Source organism: Eleutherodactylus coqui, chromosome 3, assembly GCF_035609145.1.
Source record: "Eleutherodactylus coqui strain aEleCoq1 chromosome 3, aEleCoq1.hap1, whole genome shotgun sequence".
NCBI classification, from domain to species: Eukaryota; Metazoa; Chordata; class Amphibia; order Anura; family Eleutherodactylidae; genus Eleutherodactylus; species Eleutherodactylus coqui.
The window spans coordinates 37,112,149-37,132,266 of NC_089839.1; the positions used below are offsets into that span (position 1 = coordinate 37,112,149).

At 50.1% G+C, this 20,118-nt stretch overlaps 1 protein-coding gene across 2 annotated transcripts in view; it reads left to right on the forward strand.

The window, feature by feature from the left end:
• Positions 1–3,401: 3,401 nt before the first annotated feature.
• Positions 3,402–20,118, forward strand: part of WDPCP (WD repeat containing planar cell polarity effector) — a 333,546-nt gene continuing 316,829 nt past the window's right edge. Inside the window, exons 1-2 of one of the 2 annotated variants that reach the window (XM_066595499.1) lie at positions 3,402–3,668; positions 11,841–11,947. The gene's annotated coding sequence lies outside the window, so the exon portion shown is untranslated. The remainder of the gene's footprint in view (positions 3,669–11,840; positions 11,948–20,118) is intronic. The other variant, XM_066595500.1, reaches the window with a different exon arrangement.

Genomic DNA, 20,118 nt, shown 5'->3' on the forward strand with positions numbered 1-20,118 from the left:
TCAGGCTGTGTGGGGATGTCGGGCTGTGGGGAGGTCGGACTGCGTGGAGACAAGGACTGTGTAGGGAGGTCAGACAGTGAGGGCACAAGGACTGTGTGAGGACAAGAACAGTGTGGGGACAAGGACTGCGTGGGGAGGTCGAACTGTGTGGTGAGGTCGGACTATGTGGGGACAAGAACTGTGTGTGAAGGTCAGACTGTGTGGGGAGGTCGGACTGTGTAGGGAGGTCGGACTGTGTAGGGAGGTCGGACTGTGTGGGAAGGACAGACTGTGTGGGGAGAACAGACTGTGTGGGGACAAGTACTGTGTGGGAACAAGTACTGTGTGGGGACAAGGACTGTGTGAGAAAAAGGATTGTGCGGGGAGGTCGGACTGTGAGGGGACAAGGACTGTATGGGAAGGTCGAACAGTGTGGAGACAAGGACTGTGTGGGGACAATGACAGTGCGAAAAGAAGGATTGTGCGGGTAGGTCGGACTATGTGGGGAAGTCGGACTATGTGGGAAGGACAGACTGTGTGGGGAGAACAGACTGTGTGGGGACAAGGACAGTGTGGGGACAAGGACTGTGTGGAGACAATGACTGTGTGAAAAAAAAGGATTGTGCGGGGAGGTCGGACTGTGAGGGGACAAGGACTGTATGGGAAGGTTGAACAGTGTGGAGACAAGGACTGTGTGGGGACAATGACTGTGTGAAAAGAAGGATTGTGCGGGGAGTTCACACTGTGTGGGGAGGACAGACTGTGTGGGGACAAGGACTGTGTGAGGAGGTCGGACTATGAGGGTACAAGGACTGTGTGGGAAGGTCGGACTGTGTGTGAAGGACAGACTGTGTGGAGAGGATGGACTGTGTGGGGAGGATGGACTGTGTGGGGAGGACGGACTGTCTTGGAAGAGCGGACTGTGTGGGGAGGACGGACTGTGTGGGGAGGACGGACTGTGTGGGGAGGACGGACTGTGTGGGGAGGACGGACTGTGTGGGGAGGACAGACTGTGTGAGGAGGACAGACTGTGTGAGGACAAAGACTGTGTGGGGACAAAGACTGTGTGGGGACAAGGACTGTGTGGGGACAAGGACTGTGTGGGGACAAGGACTGTGTGGGGACAAGGACTGTGTAGAGACAAGGACTGTGTGAGAAGAAGGATTGTGCAGGGAGGTCAGACTGTGTGGGGACAAGGACTGTGTGGGGACAAGGACTGTGTGGGGAGTTCGGACAGTGTGGGGACAAGGACTGTGTGGGGACAAGGACTGTGTGGGGAGGTCGGACTATGTGGGGGCAAGAACTGTGTGTGAAGGTCAGACTGTGTGTGTAGGTCGGACTCTGTAGGAAGGACAGTCTTTGTGGGGAGATCGGGCTGTTTGAGGACAAGGACAGTCTGAGAAGAAGAATTGTGCGGGGAGGTCGAACTGTGTGGGGTCAAGGACTGTGTGGGGAGGTTGGACTGTGTGGGGACAAGAACTGTGTGGTGAGATCCGACTGTGTGGTGAGTTCGGACATTTGGGGACAAGAACTATGTGTGAAGGTCAGACTGCGTGGGGAGGTCAGACTGCATGGGGAGGACAGACTGTGTGGGGACAAGGACTGTGTGAGAAGAAGGATTGTGAGGGGACAAGGACTGTGTGGGGAGGTCGGACTGTATGGGGAGGTTAGACTGTGTGGAGACAAGAACTGCGTGGAGGGATCCGACTGTGTGGTGAGGTTGGACATGTGGGGACAAGAACTATGTGTGAAGGTCAGACTGCATGGGGAGGTCAGACTGCATGGGGAGGACAGACTGTGTGGGGAGGACAGACTGTGTAGGGACAAGGACTGTGTGAGAAGAAGGATTGGGAGGGGACAAGGACTGTGTGGGGAGGTCGGACTGTGTGTGAAGGACAGACTGTGTGCGGAGGACGGACTGTGTGGGGAGGTCGGGCTGTTTGGGGACAAGCACAGTCTGAGAAGAATTGTACGGGGAGGTCGAACTGTGTAAGGACAAGGACTGTGTGGGGACTTGGACTGTGTGGGGACAAGAACTGTGTGGTGAGATCCGACTGTGTGGTGAGGTCGGACATGGGGGGACAAGAACTATGTGTGAAGGTCAGACTGCTTGGGGAGGACAGACTGTGTGGGGAGGTCGGGCAGTGTGGGGACAAGGACTGTGTGAGAACAAGGAATGTGAGGGGACAAAGACTGTGTGGAGAGGTCGGACTGTGTGTGAAGGACAGACTGAGTGAGGATGTCAGATTGTGTGGGGAGGTCGGACTGTGTGGGAAGGGCAGTCGTGGGGAATTCGGGCTGTGTGGGGAATTCGAGGTCGAACTGTGTAAGGACAAGGACTGTGTGGGGACTTGGGACTGTGTGGGGACAAGAACTGTGTGGTGAGATCCGACTGTGTGGTGAGGTCGGACATGGGGGGACAAGAACTATGTGTGAAGGTCAGACTGCTTGGGGAGGACAGACTGTGTGGGGAGGTCGGGCAGTGTGGGGACAAGGACTGTGTGAGAACAAGGAATGTGAGGGGACAAAGACTGTGTGGAGAGGTCGGACTGTGTGTGAAGGACAGACTGAGTGAGGATGTCAGATTGTGTGGGGAGGTTGGACTGTGTGGGAAGGGCAGTCGTGGGGAATTCGGGCTGTGTGGGGAATTCGGGCTGTTTGGGGACAAGGACAGTCTGAGAAGAAGAATTGTACGGGGAGGTTGAACTGTGTGGGGAGGTTGGACTGTGTGGGGAGGTCGGACATGTGGGGACAAGAACTATGTGTGAAGGTCAGACTGCTTGCGGAGGACAGAGTGTGTGGGGAGGACAGACTGTGTGGGAAGGACAGACTGTGTGGGAACAAGGACTGTGTGAGAAGAAGGATTGTGAGGGGACAAGGACTGTGTGTGAAGGTCAGACTGTGTGGGGAGGTCAGGCAGTGTAGGACAAGGACTGTGTGGAGACAAGATCTGTGTGAAAAGAAGGATTGTGCGGGGAGGTTAGACTGTGAGGGCACAAGGACTGTGTGAGGACAAGGACTGTGCAGGGACAAGGACTGTGTGGGGAGGTCAGACTGTCTGGGGAGGACAGCCTGTGTGGGGACAAGGATTATGTGGGGAGGTCAGGCTGTGTGGGGACAACACTATGTGGGCACAAGGACTGTGTGGTAAGGTTGGACTATCTGGGGAGGTCAAGTTGTGTGGGAAGTTTGGACAAGGACTCTGTGGGGAGGACAGGGAGTGTGGGGAGGTCGGACTGTCAGGGCACAAGGACAGTGTGAGGACAAGGACAGTGTGGGGAGGTCGGGCTGTGTGGAGAGGTCAGGCTGTCTGGGCACAGGGACTGTGTGAGGAAAAAGGACTGTGCGGGGAGGTCGGGCAGTGCGGGGAGGTCACCATGAAAGCTGCCAGCGTTCCCGCCTCGGAGACTCAGTGCGCGGAGGGGGTTATATAACTTGGCCATTCGGCCGCTACTTGTACGCCGTCAGGGCGCCATGTGTGCGCTCTGCCCTCACTATACATAAGCCGGCCGCCTCAGTCAGGGACGGCCCTCCGCCTGTACTGGAAGCTGGCGGGGCGTTGCTAGGAGACGGCGTGAGGCCTCATCTTGCCGCCTGACACCGCTGTAGAGTAGAAGCAGCCCCGCTGACCACGCAGTGTGTCCTGGAGCCAGCGGCGGAGTGTAGAGCCTCCTGGAAGAAGGCGGGAGGTAGGAGCCATGTCTGCCCTGTCCTCATGCCCGCCGCACGGTGCAGCCCTGACGGCGGCAGTGATTCATATTAGTGATGGCCGCTGGTAAAGGAGTCGCTGCAGCCTGAGGGATGTGAAGGGGCTTCTGGACTGACGGTTAGCCTTCAAAGGGGGGAAAGTGAATTAGAATCGTTTGGTCTGATCGTGAGCCAGCGACTGACCGCCGCGCCATAATCCTTCGATCTGATCGCGAGCCGGCGACTGACCGCTGCGCCATAATCCTTCGATCTGATCGCGAGCCGGCGACTGACCGCCGCGCCATAATCCTTCGATCTGATCGCGAGCCAGTGACTGACAGCTGCGCCATAATTGTTCGCTTTTCGGTCATTCTATGCAGGCGTAAAGATCATTGATTATTGTTCGATTTAAACCAAAATCTTGCGCCCCCCCCCCCCCCCCCCCCCCCCCCCCCCCCCCCGGGATGGGATGGAAATCTTGTGGAATGTCTGCAGCGGAAATGCTTCAGGACCTGCGCCATTTGGTGCTGGTTGGAAGCGGCTTGTCCGCCTGTATTCTACTCCAGAAGCCTCCCCATAAAGAGAAGTGAGCCCGCAGCGGAGACGGCAATGCAATGGACATGTCGCGGATTTGAATTCCGTGCCGCATATCAGTTTCCGCGCGGCTTGTCTCAGTTTCAAAATTTGTACGGAAATTCCGCGGCAAAATTCCGCCCGTATGAATCCAGCCTGACGGTCCGCTTAGAGGAGCCGACTTCTCATTTCAGCGAGCAGATGATGCCGGCGTTTGCTGTACGCGATGGTATGAGAACGGCCGGACGTCAGGTAAATCCTGCACAAGAACCCACAGAGTACCCGAGGATTGTGATGCAGAACATAAAAATGGCTGAAGACCTGCCTGCAATTCCGCATCCCAATCCGCAGTTAGGCCTCATGTCCACGGGCGGGTCAGAGTACGCCCGCAGTGGGATCTGACCCTGCCTGCGGCCGACGACATTTCTTTCGCCTGTCCGGGTCGTCTCCCTCCCTGTCCGGATCTCCTTTCTTCTTACTGTGTATGGGCGCGCCAACTTCCGCAGTGTCAGCCGTGGGTGTGCCGCGGATTGAACGGCTTTCATTGATTTCAATGGAACCCCTCCGTGCCGGATCCACACAAATGGAGCTGCGTCTTGTTTTCCCGGACCTAAAAGTCCACAAATCAAATCCGCATGCTTTAATTAATTTGCGGGTGCCCATGCTTCCCTATGGGTGGTCTGATTTACGGATCTCCCGAGCGGATTCCGCGAATCAAATCCACCTGCAACAGACGTTTTTGCGTATTTTACAGAATCTTTTATTTGCGCATGGAGAAAAACACGCTGGCGTACTTCCATTGATTTTAATGAGCTATCAAGTTGAATACGTGTTATTTTCGGGCGCAGTATGCACGAAAATAGGACATGCTGTGTTATTTTTTTTTTTGTGTGACCGAAATGCACGCACGTGGGACCAAACCTACTGGAATCAGTGGCTTCTGTTCCCTGCATGCGCAGACTTTGCATACGTAATATGCAGCGCCAATGCGTTCTTGTGAATAAACCCTTCGGCTGGGCTCACGTACCACATGCGTGTACAGCGCACTCTTAATGCGTGGTAATCTTGCGCTCGTGTGAGCCCAGCCGTAGACTACAGCTGCATACTAAGGTAGTCAGAGAAGCGGTTCGGCCATTCTTGTTTCTCCAAGACTGTAGGGTCGCTTTAACCCTTTGCAATCCAATTTTGGATTCTGGGTTTCCTAGGGGGCTTTCTCTTTCTGCCATTATACAATGGCGCCGTCTGCTGGCTAGAGCCAGTACTGCGGTATGGGACATGCTGGAGAGGCCGCCGACAACAGAGCGGCCAGTAATATACAGTAAGAATACCCCGACGGACGTCTTCCAACATCGGAAGCTGTACAGCCTTCGATCAGAATGTCTTCAGACGTAGCACAGTGGGTTGGAAAGGGTTAAACAGAATCGCCCAAAAATAGTGCCTGCTGCAAGCGGAAACCCTGCGCATGTAAATACGCGCACTAAACACATCCGGTTATTTTCCCGTACGATTTCTTTGCATCGCGACACAGAAATCACGAGGGTGAAAAAAAAATCCCCGTGTAAAATGTGCCGACGGACGGCCGCTACTTCAGGAGCAAAGAAAACTTTTTTTTTTTTTTTCTCATTGCTTCTGGAAAAATCACAAAACCTCACGTTTGTGAAGTGAAACTGCAGTCTTGGCAAATTTCACTTTGTAGCATTATTAACCCCTTCAGGAGCAGAGGGTTTTCTTCCAAGAGCCATACCTTTTTTCTTTTCTCCCGCAGGTAGCTGTATGAGGGCTTGTTTTTTGTGGGACAAGTTATATTCCTCAACTAAACCATATAATGTACTGAAAAATGTAAAACAAAGTTTAAATGGGGTGAAATAAAAAATTGCGCAATTTTTGGAGGAATTTAACTTTTACAGCATTCATATTGCAGTAAAAATGACACAAACTTTATTCTGCGGGTCGATATGATTACAGAACCAGATTTATATAGTGTTTTTGTTTTTGTTTTTTTCTAAAGAAAACTTGCTTTCTGGCCCTATATTCCGAGAAACAACTTTTTTCATCGACTAGGAGTACCGTTTGGGGTTCCGCAGGCTGGTGGTGGTGGCGATCTTATGGTCGGGGTGCATTTTCCTGGGATGGCCTAGGACCTTTTCATCATCATACCTTGAATGGTGAACACTACGGGGACCTGTTAGCTGACTTATCGCTGTAATGGCCCTGATTGGGGTGGACTCCGATTCCGGACAATTAAACTAGTATTCTGCAGGATAGGTCATCAGCGGTGCATCAACAGGGTTCTACAGTCCAGGACCCTTGCTGATCAGCTGTTTACTGAGCCAGTGTGCTTGTGCATGGAGCTAATTAAGCAAGAAGCAGACAGTTCCTTTCCCACTGCAGTGGCCAGGCTTGGTATTACAGTTAATATTCCCATTCACTTCAGTAGTAACATTGCTGTAATACCAAGCCTGGCCACTACAGAGAGAATGGAGCTGTCTGCTTCCTGCCAAAGTTAGTACACATGTGCACCATCCCAGGTAACTGATTAGCAGGGCTTTGTATGAAAGATTCCAGCTGATCTACTATTGATAGCCTGTCCACAACCACCAAAAGAAAAAATACCCCTACGTTGACAAAGGAAATAAATGTGCTTTTCAATGCGGTTATGTAAAAACTCCCTTCTATAGGTCGTTATGACGCAGGCTTCCATCTGACCCTCTGGCGTGTGCGCTCTGCCACCTGTTGGATCCCGCTTTATGCTGGTTTTACATACTTGCATATTATAATTTTAATGTACGGCTGGCAAAGTGCTGGATCTGTACATTATTAATAGGGTAATTACAGACTCATTACATCAGTCGTACAATAGCACTACAGATAGGGTTGCATCGCTGTCAATGGAGCGAACGCTCGGCTGGGCACAGCGCCTCCAGCTTCTGTAACACTACCTCCAACAGAAGTGCTATAGTGCGAGCGCATCCGCCGGCTGGTAAGCAAAATACTCTATTTCTATATTATAGCATGGCAGTCCTCAGGGCGCCCTTATATCCCATTTTACGTGTCGGGATATTATAGCAATTTGTTTTGGTTAATTGGATAGATTTGAATGCGCCGCGGTGCTACATAATACACCTATGGTATCTGAATGATGAAGTATTGTTATGCTGGTGCTCGCTCCCACTGAGCCGCCTAGGTCAGCGGAACATATATGTCCTGTCTATATAGGGGAGGAGGATAAGTAGCCGATGGACGCCTACAGGGTGGCTTATGGCAGAGGAAAGCAGCAGTGGATTGGCCAATCCAACTTGGCTGATCCCCCTTGGCGGATGAGCAACTTAGTCTTCATTCGCACCGCATTTGGGTCACACAGTAGTGGCTTTATTTCTTTTTCACCCTAAAAAGAGTATAATCTACCATATGCAAAAATGTACATAATTCTACAAGTATTTGTCTGACATTGATGCAAAAAACAAAAGAATACAGTATCTTCCGCATGATGTATGTAGGCAGATATGTTTGTAACCAAATGTATCCTTCCCACGTACCTCACAGACATAGTGGATGGAGAGCGCTCTGAGGACACGGCTTTTGGTTTTTTTTTTCTTTTCTCACCACTTGAGAAAAAAAAGGAATGATTTTTAAATTTTTTTTCCATCAACGTAACAGTCTGAGGGCTCGTATCCCTGCAGGATAAGTTGTATTTACACACTGTGACAGGAGTGACATCCCTTCATTCTGTAGGTGCGCGCTATTAGAGCGATTCCAAATTTATAGAATTGTTTTGGTTGGACTACATTTTTTATCTTAAAGATATGTTATTTTTAAAAAGTATTTTCCGCCCACCACAAACTTTCTTATTCCGTTGGTGGGGTTGTTTGAAAACTTGGTTATTCCAGACAATCTGTAGTTTTTTGTTTTCTATACCATTTTCAGGTACGCACAAGTTTTTGATTGTTTCCTTTTATTAAAGGGGTTGTCCCGCGAAACAAAGTGGGGGTATACACTTCTGTATGGCCATATTAATGCACTTTGTAATGTACATTGTGCATTAATTATGAGCCATACAGAAGTTATTCACTTACCTGTTCCGTTGCTAGCGTCCTCATCTCCATGGTGCCGTCTAATTTTCAGCGTCTAATCGCCGGATTAGACGCGCTTGCGCAGTCCGGTCTTCTTCCTTTCTGAATGGGGCCGCTCGTGCCGGAGAGCAGCTCCTCGTAGCTCCGCCCCGTCACGTGTGCCGATTCCAGCCAATCAGGAGGCTGGAATCGGCAATGGACCGCACAGAAGACCTGCAGTCCACCGAGGGTGAAGATCCCGGCGGCCATCTTCACAAGGTAAGTCAGAAGTCGCCGGAGCGCAGGGATTCGGGTAAGTACTGGACGGTTTGTTTTTTTTATGCCTGCATCGGGTTTGTCTCGCGCCGAACGGGGGGGCTATTGAAAAAAAACAAACCCCTTTTTCGGCACGGGACAACCCCTTTAAGTTTTATCTCCTTGTAGAAGATTCAGTTCTGGCATTGTTCTCTTCTGATCAGACTCTCACGGACGTAGCAGTACCAGGCAGGTTTTCCTTCTTTCTTTTTTTGATTAGAAGTCTAGGTCGTTTGGAACATTTCAATATAATTAAATGCCGCTTTGAGAATTAACAGCAGCATTTAAATAGTTAACAGCCAGCTGTCCACACATGCCGTGTATGGAGTGAGCTTGGGTTCCAACCCCGCTCAATACAAAGCCTATGCACATTCGATATACATGGATGTCGATAAGGTGCTAATGTCGTTTTCACTTTTAGGACCCTGTGATAAGGGATAAGTTTGGTAACTGCACACGGGGCAGGATAAAACACATAGTAAATATCTGCAGAAAGAATTGACAAAGGGGCGGATTTCAAAATCTGCACCGCAAGTCAACTTATGGAAAATATTTACAACCGTTCTGTGTTGCAAAATTCATTAATTCCACCAGGAGCCACATCAGCATCAGGCCTCCTTCACACAGGTGACACGGCATCGCTGTGAGAAAATCGCAGCGATATCGCAGCACTGCACCACGTGATATCGCTGCGTCTTCTCGCGGCAGTACCGCGATTTTGTAGCATCACATGCAAGGATTTTTGGGGGAAGTCGGGAAATATAAGCCCTACCCCAAAAATAAGCTGTAGTTAAAGGAAAAAAAAAAATAAGGATACATCACCTCTCCCACACTCTCCGGGGTGCTGCGGGGGCTTCTCCCCAGGTCCCTGCACTGATTTTCTTCATCTCTTGGCCGGAGATTGAAAAATCTCCGGCTGATGGAAGCGCTGGCTGTGATTGGCTGCCACTTAGCCAATCATAGCCAGTGCTCGAAGAATGGCTGTGATGGGGTTAATCACTGCCATTCATCGAGCACTTGCTGTGATTGGATCAGCGTCAGCCAATCACAGCCAGCGCTTCCAGGAGGCGGGGATTTTTGAATCTCCGTCCAGAAAAGAAGAAGATGATCAGTGCCGGGACCTGGGGAGAAGCTGCGGCTGGGCTGACAGCTCGTCTAAGGTGATGTATGTGTATTTTTTTTTTCTCTGCAGCTAGGACTTAGATTATAGCTTTGACTGTAGGATTTCCTACTGTCAAAGTTGCATCACATCACACGAAAACTGCGTTTTCATGCAACAGAGAGGAAGGCTCCATAGGGAAGCATGGGCTACAAAACCTCACGATTCGCGGACATATCGCCGGACCTGCAAGGTGTTTGTGCCGGGTTGTCACTTGCTACAAAACTTTGCATGTGTGAAGGAGCCCATAGGAAAGCATGGGCTTCTTACACAAATGAGACTTGTAGCATTGTAGCAAAGCTACAAAATCCTGCGACTTTGTCGCTCGTGTCAAGGAGGCCTTATGGTTGCCTTCAGAAGGCCATGTGTAATTGTTTACAGATACACTTACCACAGTGCAGCTTTTGCGGAAATACTGCCAATTTCTTGCTGGGGAATTTTAAGATGCGGGAAATCTGCAGTATTTCCGCTATAAGCAAACCTACGCTTCCTGGATTTCATGGTACCCGATTGAGGCAGATCAAGCTACAACCCAGCATATTCCTTCTTGCTTCCATGAACAGTATATTATAATCGGCAGCTGTACATAATACTAAACTAATTGTTAGTAATTTTATCGGAATACGCGTACATAGTGGGAAAAGAGAGGTTGAGGGGGAAAAAATATATATATATTTTCACATATCAGCGACATGGACGATGGTAGGAGATATATATATATATATATATATATATATATATATATATATATATATATATATATATACACATATGCTTGAATCTATACAGAATCCCTCATTGGATTCATGGACTGAATAAAAAGTGTATTTAAATATAGTTGCAATTTATCCGTATCGAATGACATTTGCAAAGCCTTCATTCAGATTTTATATGTATACACAGTTGCCATTAACAATGTCAAGTCCTCTATCGAATCCTGTTGGGGACAAAGTGTTCAATTTATAAATTCAGACGATTTCTTGTATTTGGAGTGACCGGAATCTTTCAGAGTTAGGCCCCCTGCAAACGGCCGGGTCGGATCCCGCTGCGAGAATTCTTGCAGCGGGACCCGTGCCCCTGCAGGGGCCAGAGCAGCACTCACCTGCTCCCACGGCTCCGGCTCTGTGATGTGCCGGCTGCTGCCCAGCCGGTCCGTGCACAGAGGGGCTGGCGGCCGGGAAGTGACATTTCTGTGCGGGGCTCTGCGAGAAATAGAGCAAATAGCGGCCGTCTGCAGAGGATTGCGTTTTCTAACACAATCCTATGGCAGCTTCCATGGGCGGAAATTCTGCGGGAAATCCCACTGCGGAATTTCCGCCTGTGTGCAGGGGGCCTTATTGGGAGGGATCTGTTCCAGGGCTGTTAACAAAAAGTCTTCAATGTTGGGATAATGTACAAGAGCTGCGTGGTGAGAGGCACTGTGATGCCGAGTACCATGTATAACGTTGGATCTGTGCTTCATTCACTCTGCAACGCAATCTCTGTGTAGTGCGGCCCACGTGCTGAAGGTTACAAGGACACTGTAGTAGGTAGATCACAAAGCTCCAAGAGCAGTTAATAAAAGACTTGGTTTTGAAGTTCTCTTTTGTAGTAGACCTGTGAAATCTGTTGTTCTGTTCTTTATATTTAGACATTTGCGGTCCTCCAGTCTCCTTTTACGGCTCCTGTCACTTTTGGCCAACCAGGTCCTGCCACTCACCCCCCTTGGTCTCCGTTGTCCGTTCACGGCTCCTATACTGTCAGTCTCCGCTGCCGCAGTGACATCGGCCCAGTAATTGGTGTCCCCGTCCTCCTCCTGCGCTGCTGAAGGCATATCTGGTCCGGTTGTCCTCCTGCGCTGTGCTGCTCCTGTCTTTGTGCAGAGCCCAGCCCACATGCTGGGCTCTGAAAACAGCTCCTAGGGTCTCTTTTACAGGCAAATGAAGCTGATAAAGTGCTAATGGACATTAGTGTCGACTAACACTTTATGATCGCTAAAAGTGTCAATCTTTCAGTCATTTGAAAAATTGTCTTTGTGTGTAAACGAGCTTTTTAGGGATTTTATCATTAAAAAAAAAAACTCTCCTGTTCCTCCACAGGCAGTCTTCTTACGACATCTTCTCATCTCTTCAGTCCCCTGGGTCACGTCACCTCCAGTCGTCCAGCTTGTTATGAAGCGTGTATTCCTCGCATTCTCCTTCCTGAGGTCAGTGACTGTCACATCCCTGTGACGTAGGATTAACTGGCTAAAAAGGAATGCTGATCTATTGCAGAGGCAGTGGGCATGAGCAGTCTCTGCAATAGCTCGGCACTCCTTCCCAGGCTGTCATCGAAGTGAAACATTTGGCGATTTGTGTGGTCTTGGGGCTTATTTTGGATAGTTGGGATGATGACTGAGTTAGTGAAGATAGAAGATCTAAAAAAAAGGCACTGAGTAATTGAATGAATTGGGTCCGGATAACTCCGGTTGAGGGCCTGCTTGGATGTTGCTTGATTGTAAATCTGCACTTCTTGGGGTGTAGTTTGGTTTGTTGTAGTTTGTAACCAGGGAGCCAACCAGAACTACTGAAGTTAAAGAGGTGGACGGTCCTCTGTCTGTTGGTAGTGGTTCCTTCCAGGACGGTAGGGAAGAATGTAGGTGGTAAGGATAGTGAAGGTGCGGTCCTGATTTCTTTAGATAATAGTTCAAATAAGGTTTCATGCGAACGAACCCATTGATATCATCGGGTTCTGTTCAACATGTAATACGTTTATTCGCACGGGCGAGCCTAATATTCATTTCTATGTTTGCAACTAGCAGAACTCTTACCCATTAAAGTGAATGCAGGCGTCACGTGCAATTGTTTTTTAATATGCTGGTCTGTGTAAAAAAAAAAAAAAAAAAATAAATAAAATTTAAATTGCAACATTTTAGTGCGTTTTCCAGTATAGAAGGAACACCTTTTAGGTTCAAATAAATTTTATTGAGTACCACTTTGTCATAGTTATTTGCTTATATCTTGATCAATCAACAGGAAAAAGGAAAACTTTTAGCAATGCAATTCTGTTAACTTCTACTTAGGCAGTTGTGAATATGAAGGATAGAAAGGAAGTGGAGAGGGGGAAGTCTGAGCTAATGAGACGTTGAATCATGAAGATTGTTCGGGGGCTGCCTGGTGGCCCCACTCTTGGTGGTTCGTTCCCAGCCGCTCCCTCCCTGTGATGGTGACTAAGGTTCGGGGTTGGATAATCGACCCGGGCCTAGTCTAAATACTCGATATACCTTTTCCTCTCTTCCGATTGTAATGACTTAACTTAACTTTTCTTATTCTAAGACGTACATAGGAGAGGGGGGGTGGGGGGGGGAAAGAGGGGGGGGGAGTGGAGGGGTGGAGACTCGGTACATATAGACAAGCAAGACTATATCGATTATTGTCTCAGTACTCGTCAGGGTAGTGGCTGCTCAATCAATCGTTCCTTGTTCAATCCAATATTTGAGGGCGTCTGATCCCCTAAAGGCGACCCACGACTGCCACGTCTTATAGTAGGTTTCCCACAGTTTCGGCTCGTCAGCCCCCAGCTCGTCGAATCTCATGAGAGTGTGGAGCTCTTCCACCCACAAACCTCTAGTCAGGGCAGTCGTGGTGCGCCAGAGTCTTGGGATCAGTCTTCTCACTGCAATAATAAAGTGTTTTAGTAAACTTGTCTTAGCTATTCTCGCAGCCCCTGGGAACAGGGAGAGCAGGGCAAGTTTAGGAGTCATAGTCACATCTGTGCGACTGATATGATTGTACAGGATTGTCACTTCCTTCCAAAGGTCGGCCACTAGGTGGCACTCCCACCAGATGTGTATCATTGTACCTCTACTCTCTCTGCATCGCCAGCATGCCGAGGAGGACTGGGGGAAAATTCTCTGTAATTGGTCTGGGGTCCTGTACCACCTTGAGACTATCTTGTAGTTAAGGTCCTGTACTTTGCCTGCTGTGGAGATCTTATGCGTAAGGGCCCATATTTTGCTCCAGTCCTCCTCGGTGAGGTTTTCACCTAGTTCCCTTTCCCAAGCCTCTTTATATTTCGGGGCCTCATCCTCCGTCTCCCGACTCAGCAACATTTTGTAGATCCTAGATATCATGTGTCTCTGGTTTTGGTCTGACATGCAGAGTTGCTCGAACTCCGTAAGAGGCGCCGTCAAATTCACTCCCGGCCTCAGCGAGCCCACAAAGCCCCTCAGCTGAAGATATTGGAGCCATATTCCTGGCCGTGGGGTGTTCTGACCCCTGATCTCGGTTAAGGGTTTCAGTCCCGACTGTGTTACTACATCTCTCAGTCTTGGGATTGGGTCAGTAGGGAGGGATAGCAATCCCTTTTCTCTTGTGGCTATTTCGAATAGAGGGTTTGCTAGGAGAGGTGTTAAAGGGCCTGGTATTGTAACTAATCCTAGTCTAGGCGCGAAACTTGCCCACGTGGTGAATAATTGGAGACTGAAGGGAGGGATGTTGGGGATAGACTTGACCCATTTAGGGGGAATCCAGGGTGCTCCGTATATCCCATCTACTTCACCTGAATGCTCTATATCAACCCAAAGCCTGGTATCCCTTCCCTTGATAAGGTCTAGGGCACAATTTGCTATGTTGGCCTTGTGATATAAAGAAAAGTCTGGCAGGCCCAGCCCTCCCCTTTCCTTGTCTCTAGTCAAAAGTGAATGTCTCAATCGTGGTTTTTGGCCCCTCCAAACGAAGTTTGTGATTATTGATTTGATTTTTAGGAAGAAAGATCTCGGGAGCCCTATTGGGATGGTTTGGCAGAGATAAAGGAATTTGGGCAGTATATCCATTTTAACCGCGTTGATTCGTCCATTCCACGAAATGAATAATGGGTTCCATTTACCCAGGGTTCTTTCCAGGTTCTCGACAAAGGGAATGTAGTTTAGTTTATAGGCCTGGGAGGGGTCTGCTGAGATGTTGGTTCCCAAGTATTTTATATGTGAGTTAGCCCACCGAAAGGGGAGCGCTGCCTCCAGTTGGGAGACCTCGGCCTGCGGGAGTGAGACGTTCAGGGCTTCGCATTTTTGGGCGTTGATTTTGTAATTGTTTATTCTCCCACATTTTTCAAATTCTTTAAGGAGCACAGGCATGCCGACTCGGGGATTGGATAAATAAAGTAGCAGATCATCTGCAAATAGTGCCATTTTGTGTTCTGAAGTGTTTATCTTGAATCCTTTTATCGAGTCGTTGCTTCTGATCGAATTGGCTAAAACTTCCATAGTTAAGATATACAAGAAGGGGGAAAGGGGGCACCCCTGTCTCGTTCCATTACTCACTTTGAAGGGGTCAGACAGTGACCCGTTCACTCTAATTCTAGCTGTGGGGTCTTCATACAGCGCCATGACCCACTGGAGCATTCGAGGGCCCATTCCAATTTTTTTAAGTGTGGCAGAGAGGAAGGTCCAACTCACCCTGTCGAATGCCTTCTCGGCATCAATTGCCAGAAGGCACAACGGGGAATTGGTGGATTTGGCTCTGGCTATCAAGGATAGTGTCTTAATGGTGTTGTCCCTTGCCTCTCTGCCAGGTACGAAGCCCACTTGCTCCAGGTGGATCAGCCTAGGTATTAGATTCTGTAGCCTGTTTGCTATCAATTTTGCAAACATCTTGACGTCTACATTTATTAATGAAATTGGTCTATAACTCCCGCAGGCCGAGGGGTCCTTTCCTGGTTTGAGAATGATTGAGATGTGCGCCTGTAGTGCCTGCTTGGGAAATGGGTGTCCTCTATTTACTGCGTTAAAAGCGTCTAATGCTATTGGGGCCAGTTCTTCCATAAACAGTTTATAAAACCTGGCCGTATACCCGTCTGGTCCTGGGCTTTTGTTTGTCTTTAAATTTTGTATTATGGCCGTCAGTTCTTGTGGAGTAAAGTCTTGTTCTAGTTCCTCTGCCTCTGTTGGCGTCAGGCTCTTTGGGGCGTGTGCTAGTAGATATGCTTCCATCTCTTCATCCCGGGGAGAAGAGGTGGAAGGGGGCTCCGTCGGGATATTGTAAAGTTTGTTGTAATAAGATTGGAATTCTTCTAGTATATCTTTGGTGCTGTGGGCCATGCGTCCTTTAGATGATTGAATTTTGGGGATATAAGTAAGTGGCGATCTAGGGTGGAGGGTTCTGGCTAAGTGGCTCCCGCATTTATCTCCATATTCAAAGGACCCCTTCCTGAGCTTATCTCTGGAGGTCAGGGAGCGCTGATCTAGAATTCCCAGAATTTGTTGACGTATTGTCGAAATCTCTGCTCTCAGGGCCTCGCTTTGCTGTCTTTTATTTGCGCTTTCCCTGTCCCTCAGAGAGGCTAATAATCCCGCCAGAGTCGCCGATCTCTCTTTTTTAATTCTCGTTCCATGGGAGATTAATACCCCTCTCAGGATGCATTTTAGTGTTTCCCATTTTACTGGGGCTGGGGTCTGATCGGTTTGATGAACCTCTTTGAATGTTTCTATTGCATTCCTGATTGCCGCGGCGCATAATGGGTCTCTTAGGAGATTGTCATTAAGTCTCCAAGACTGGAGTCTTGGAGTGGTTCCCCATCCCGCTAGGCCTCCCAGAACCGGAGCATGGTCTGACCACAATATGTCTCCGTGTGAGCATGAAGGGTATCTATCTAGAAGGCTGTGTGAGACCAATAAGTGGTCAATCCTGCTATAGGAATTGTGGGCTGCTGAGTGGAAGGTGAAATCTCGGTCCTCTGGATGCAAAATTCTCCAGAGATCTACAAGCTGTAGTGCGTCTAATTTTTTCTTAAGTGTCCTAAGTGCTGTTCGGGAGACGGAGGACTTACCCGATGAGGTGTCCATGGTGGGATCCATGACCAGGTTGAGATCGCCTCCCAGGATGATTTCCGATCCATCCGCGAATTTGGCGAGGATGTTTAACACTTTCAGTGCTTGGGATACCTGGTTCTGGTTAGGAAGATAGAGATTTGCAAATGTGATTACTTTACCCAGAATTTCAACCTTGAGGAAAATATATCTACCTCCTTCATCGGTCAGTGAGTCAATCCGCTGGTTCTGTAGAGTTCTATGCAAAGCTATGGAGACCCCTCCCGCCTTTCTCAGGGGGTCGGGGCTGTGCAGCCACGTGGTGTAGAACGAGGAGGAGCAGGCCGGCACACAACCCGCCCTGAAATGGGTTTCCTGTAGCAGAGCCACCATCACCTTTTTTTTGTGGAGATGGTAGAGGAGCTGCCTTCTCTTCTGAGGGCTGTTCAAGCCTTTAGTGTTAAATGAGCAAAATGTTAGATTCGCCATTTGGAGTCTATTGCAAAGATAGGTGTGTGCCTTTGTCTCCTCTCGCTCAGGTTATTGGGGGGTAGGGGGGACACATGAGGGAAGGAGGTGGATAGGGAACACATAAGGGGATAACACTTAACTGGGGTACAAACAGTAACTGTTGGGGTGACCCTGTTGGTCCCCTTCAACTAATAGCCTGCCTAGTTCAGGCAGAAATCGACAGCTTTAATTAGCTGTCAGCCCTACGTGGGAGAGTGGAAACCAAGGAGGGGTAAGCTCCTCCCGCTTCCCAACCCCTAGTATTTATTGTTTCCCGGCTCCCCTCTTTCAAAAAGAAAAGAGCCCAGGACTGGTGGTAATAGGCGTAGACGCTCCCAGACCCAACTGGGTGTAACTTTACCCCCCATCTGGTTAGATCTGATAGCACGTTCCCCTAGCGGGGTAATGATTGTGAAAGAGAGGAGGGGGGGTAGTTAACGGGTGAGATAGAGGATAGAGGATTAGATTGAAGAAAGTTATATCACAGGGTGAGTTAGGTTAAGTATACGGTTCGTCGGATCATTCCGGGGGTTCGCTTCTTTCTCCCTGCCGCGGTTCTTTGCGGCGGCGTCTGGATTTTGCAGGTGCTGGTTGCCATGTGTTCCTTGGGGGCATCACCGGCAGGGCGCACGAGGTGGGCCAGTCCGGCAACCGGACCGGGGGAAGCTCTAGGGTGCCCAGGAAGTTTGGTAGGTCTCCCAGTCCTCTGAATGTTGTAGATTTGCCATTCTTGGTTGCGTGTAATTGGAAGGGGAACCCCCAACGATAGGGTATTTCCCTGTCCTGCAGTAGAGTCAGTAGGGGTTTTAAGGCTTTCCGCAGCTGGAGGGTCCTACGAGAGAGGTCTGGGAGAATATAGATCGGTGTTCCCTTGAAGGTCAGTTCTTTAATGGCACGGGTTTTTTGTATTATTAAGTCTTTATCCTTGTAAAAATGAATTCGACAGACCACATCCCTTGGTCTGGCCGGATCCGCGGGTTTCGGGCCTAGTGCTCTGTGAATTCTATCGATTTCCAGGATGGTAGCTTCGGGTCTCTTCAGGATATTGTTGAAGAAAGACTGGGCCCAGGGTTCAAGTTGGGATGGTTCTATTTCCTCTGTGAGGCCTCTTATGCGCAGGTTATTTCTTCGGTGACGGTTCTCCAAATCGTCTATGTGGGTATAGAGGTCTAGGATCTGTTGGGAGTGTAAGTGGAGTTCTTGGTTATGCGCCTCGAGGGTCTCTGTTGTCTTCTCCTGGGCCTCCTCCACCGCCTCTACTCTTTGGCCAATCTGTCGAATCTCAAATTGGAGGGACTCCATGTCTTTCTTGCGGGCGGTTTCCAGTTGCTGGAACTGGGCGTCAATATGGTTCTGTGTTGGTAAGGCTCTGAGATGCTTTTTCCAGTCCCAGCTCTCTTCCTGTGTCAGCGTGGGAGAATCATTGGGACTCCTCGGGATGGGGCGTCTGGCCTCGGTTGAATGCCTCTCTGTATCGCTGGAATGTTTATGGCTGATTTGCCACGAGGTCGACTCCCGTGTTGATGTTGTATGGTTTGTGGGCTCTGTTGTGCCCTGGGTGTCTGGCTGTCTGGGTCTTCTTTGGCTCGGCATTCTTTGGGGCTGCGGGTAGTCCCAGGTTGACTGGGTTACTGTGGCCCCTTTTGCATCCGCATATGGGCCTCTTAAGGAGCCCTTGTGGGCAATTCTGGCATTGTGCTGCGGTTCGGGGGAACTTTGTGGTTCTGGTGAGCTGCCTGATGGGGGGGAACCGCGATTTGGCGGTGGTGTTGAGCCGCTCTGGGGGGGTGAGGAGCGTTGTGAGAGTTCTCTCTCCAGATCTAGGGGTTGCAGGGGGCCTAAGCTGATGCGGGCTCCTTCCGTTCCCTTATTGCTGGTGGGCACTGAGCCTGTTGCCCCTTGTGGGTTGGGAGTCCCCTTATGCATGGGGATCTGCACTTGGGTGCAGACTTGGGGCGTGCTCCCTCCTGGCTCCTGTGGTTCTGTGGGGCTCGGGGGGGGAGACTGCGGGGGGGGGGGGGGGGCGGAGCCCCGATGGTCCCAGCCCCTGTAGATGATGAGGCACCCCCCTCCCCCGAGACTGTTATGCCCGCGTCACTCACCGCTCCCACAGCCACGGGTGCTGCTGAGCTGCTGTCTCCGGTCGGGGGCCGTCTCCTTCTTCCTGTGTAGTTGCTGGCCGCGGGTTCAGAGGCTCCGCCCCCCTCCGGCTCCCCGCCGCCGGCCCCGGCAGCTCCCCTGCCTCTTTTGCCTTCGGGGCTGTGTGCCGTCTCGCTTCCTCCTTCAGCGCTGGCTCCGCTCCGATCGCCCGGGCCGGGCGGCCCCTCCGAGCTTGTCTGCCGCTCCGGAAGTTCTGCGTCCGCCATCTTGGGCGCTGCCGCGCTGGACTCTCCTCCCGCCGTTCTCTTCATAAACGCCGCTATTCCTCTCCCTGTGTCCTCCGCTGGTGTCCTGGAGGTTCCTCTTCTCTTCCCCTTGGTCATTGCTGTAAGTAGCCGGGTCTGGGTCATCTGCCTGTGGGTTTTCTGGGGTCGGTTGCGGGAGCTGTGCTGGCGTGCGACCTACTCCCTCATTGGCTAGCCACGCCCCTCTCGAAGGAACACCTTTTAATGAAAATGACGTTTTTTTTAAACGTTTGCTTTACGTTGGCTCTGTTCACTTCACATTTGTGGAAGCTGCATGTATCCATAGTGATACCGCACACAGGTTAGTGGATGACGTTATGATTTTGGGGGGTCTGATCCTGAGGATGGGGGCCAGTTGGACCCAGAGTGAATGGAGTGGAGGCTGGGCAGACTCGCTGCGGTCCCATTTAGAGGCAGAGCTTATAAAGGTCAAGCACTTCTGTCACTGAAGTGAATGGAGCAACAACACGCCTGCGCATTCTCTGCTCCATTCACTCGGGGACCAACCGGCCCCCATTCTCAGGATCAGTGGGGGTCCCAGCAGCGGGATCCTGAGGATGGGGATAAAGCTATAACACAACCACTACATGACTGGAAAGCTGCACAGACTTGGGGCCAGACCCTCAGCGACACTTGTGTTATGCTCTATTGATTTTTCCTGTGGTAGTTTGAGAACTG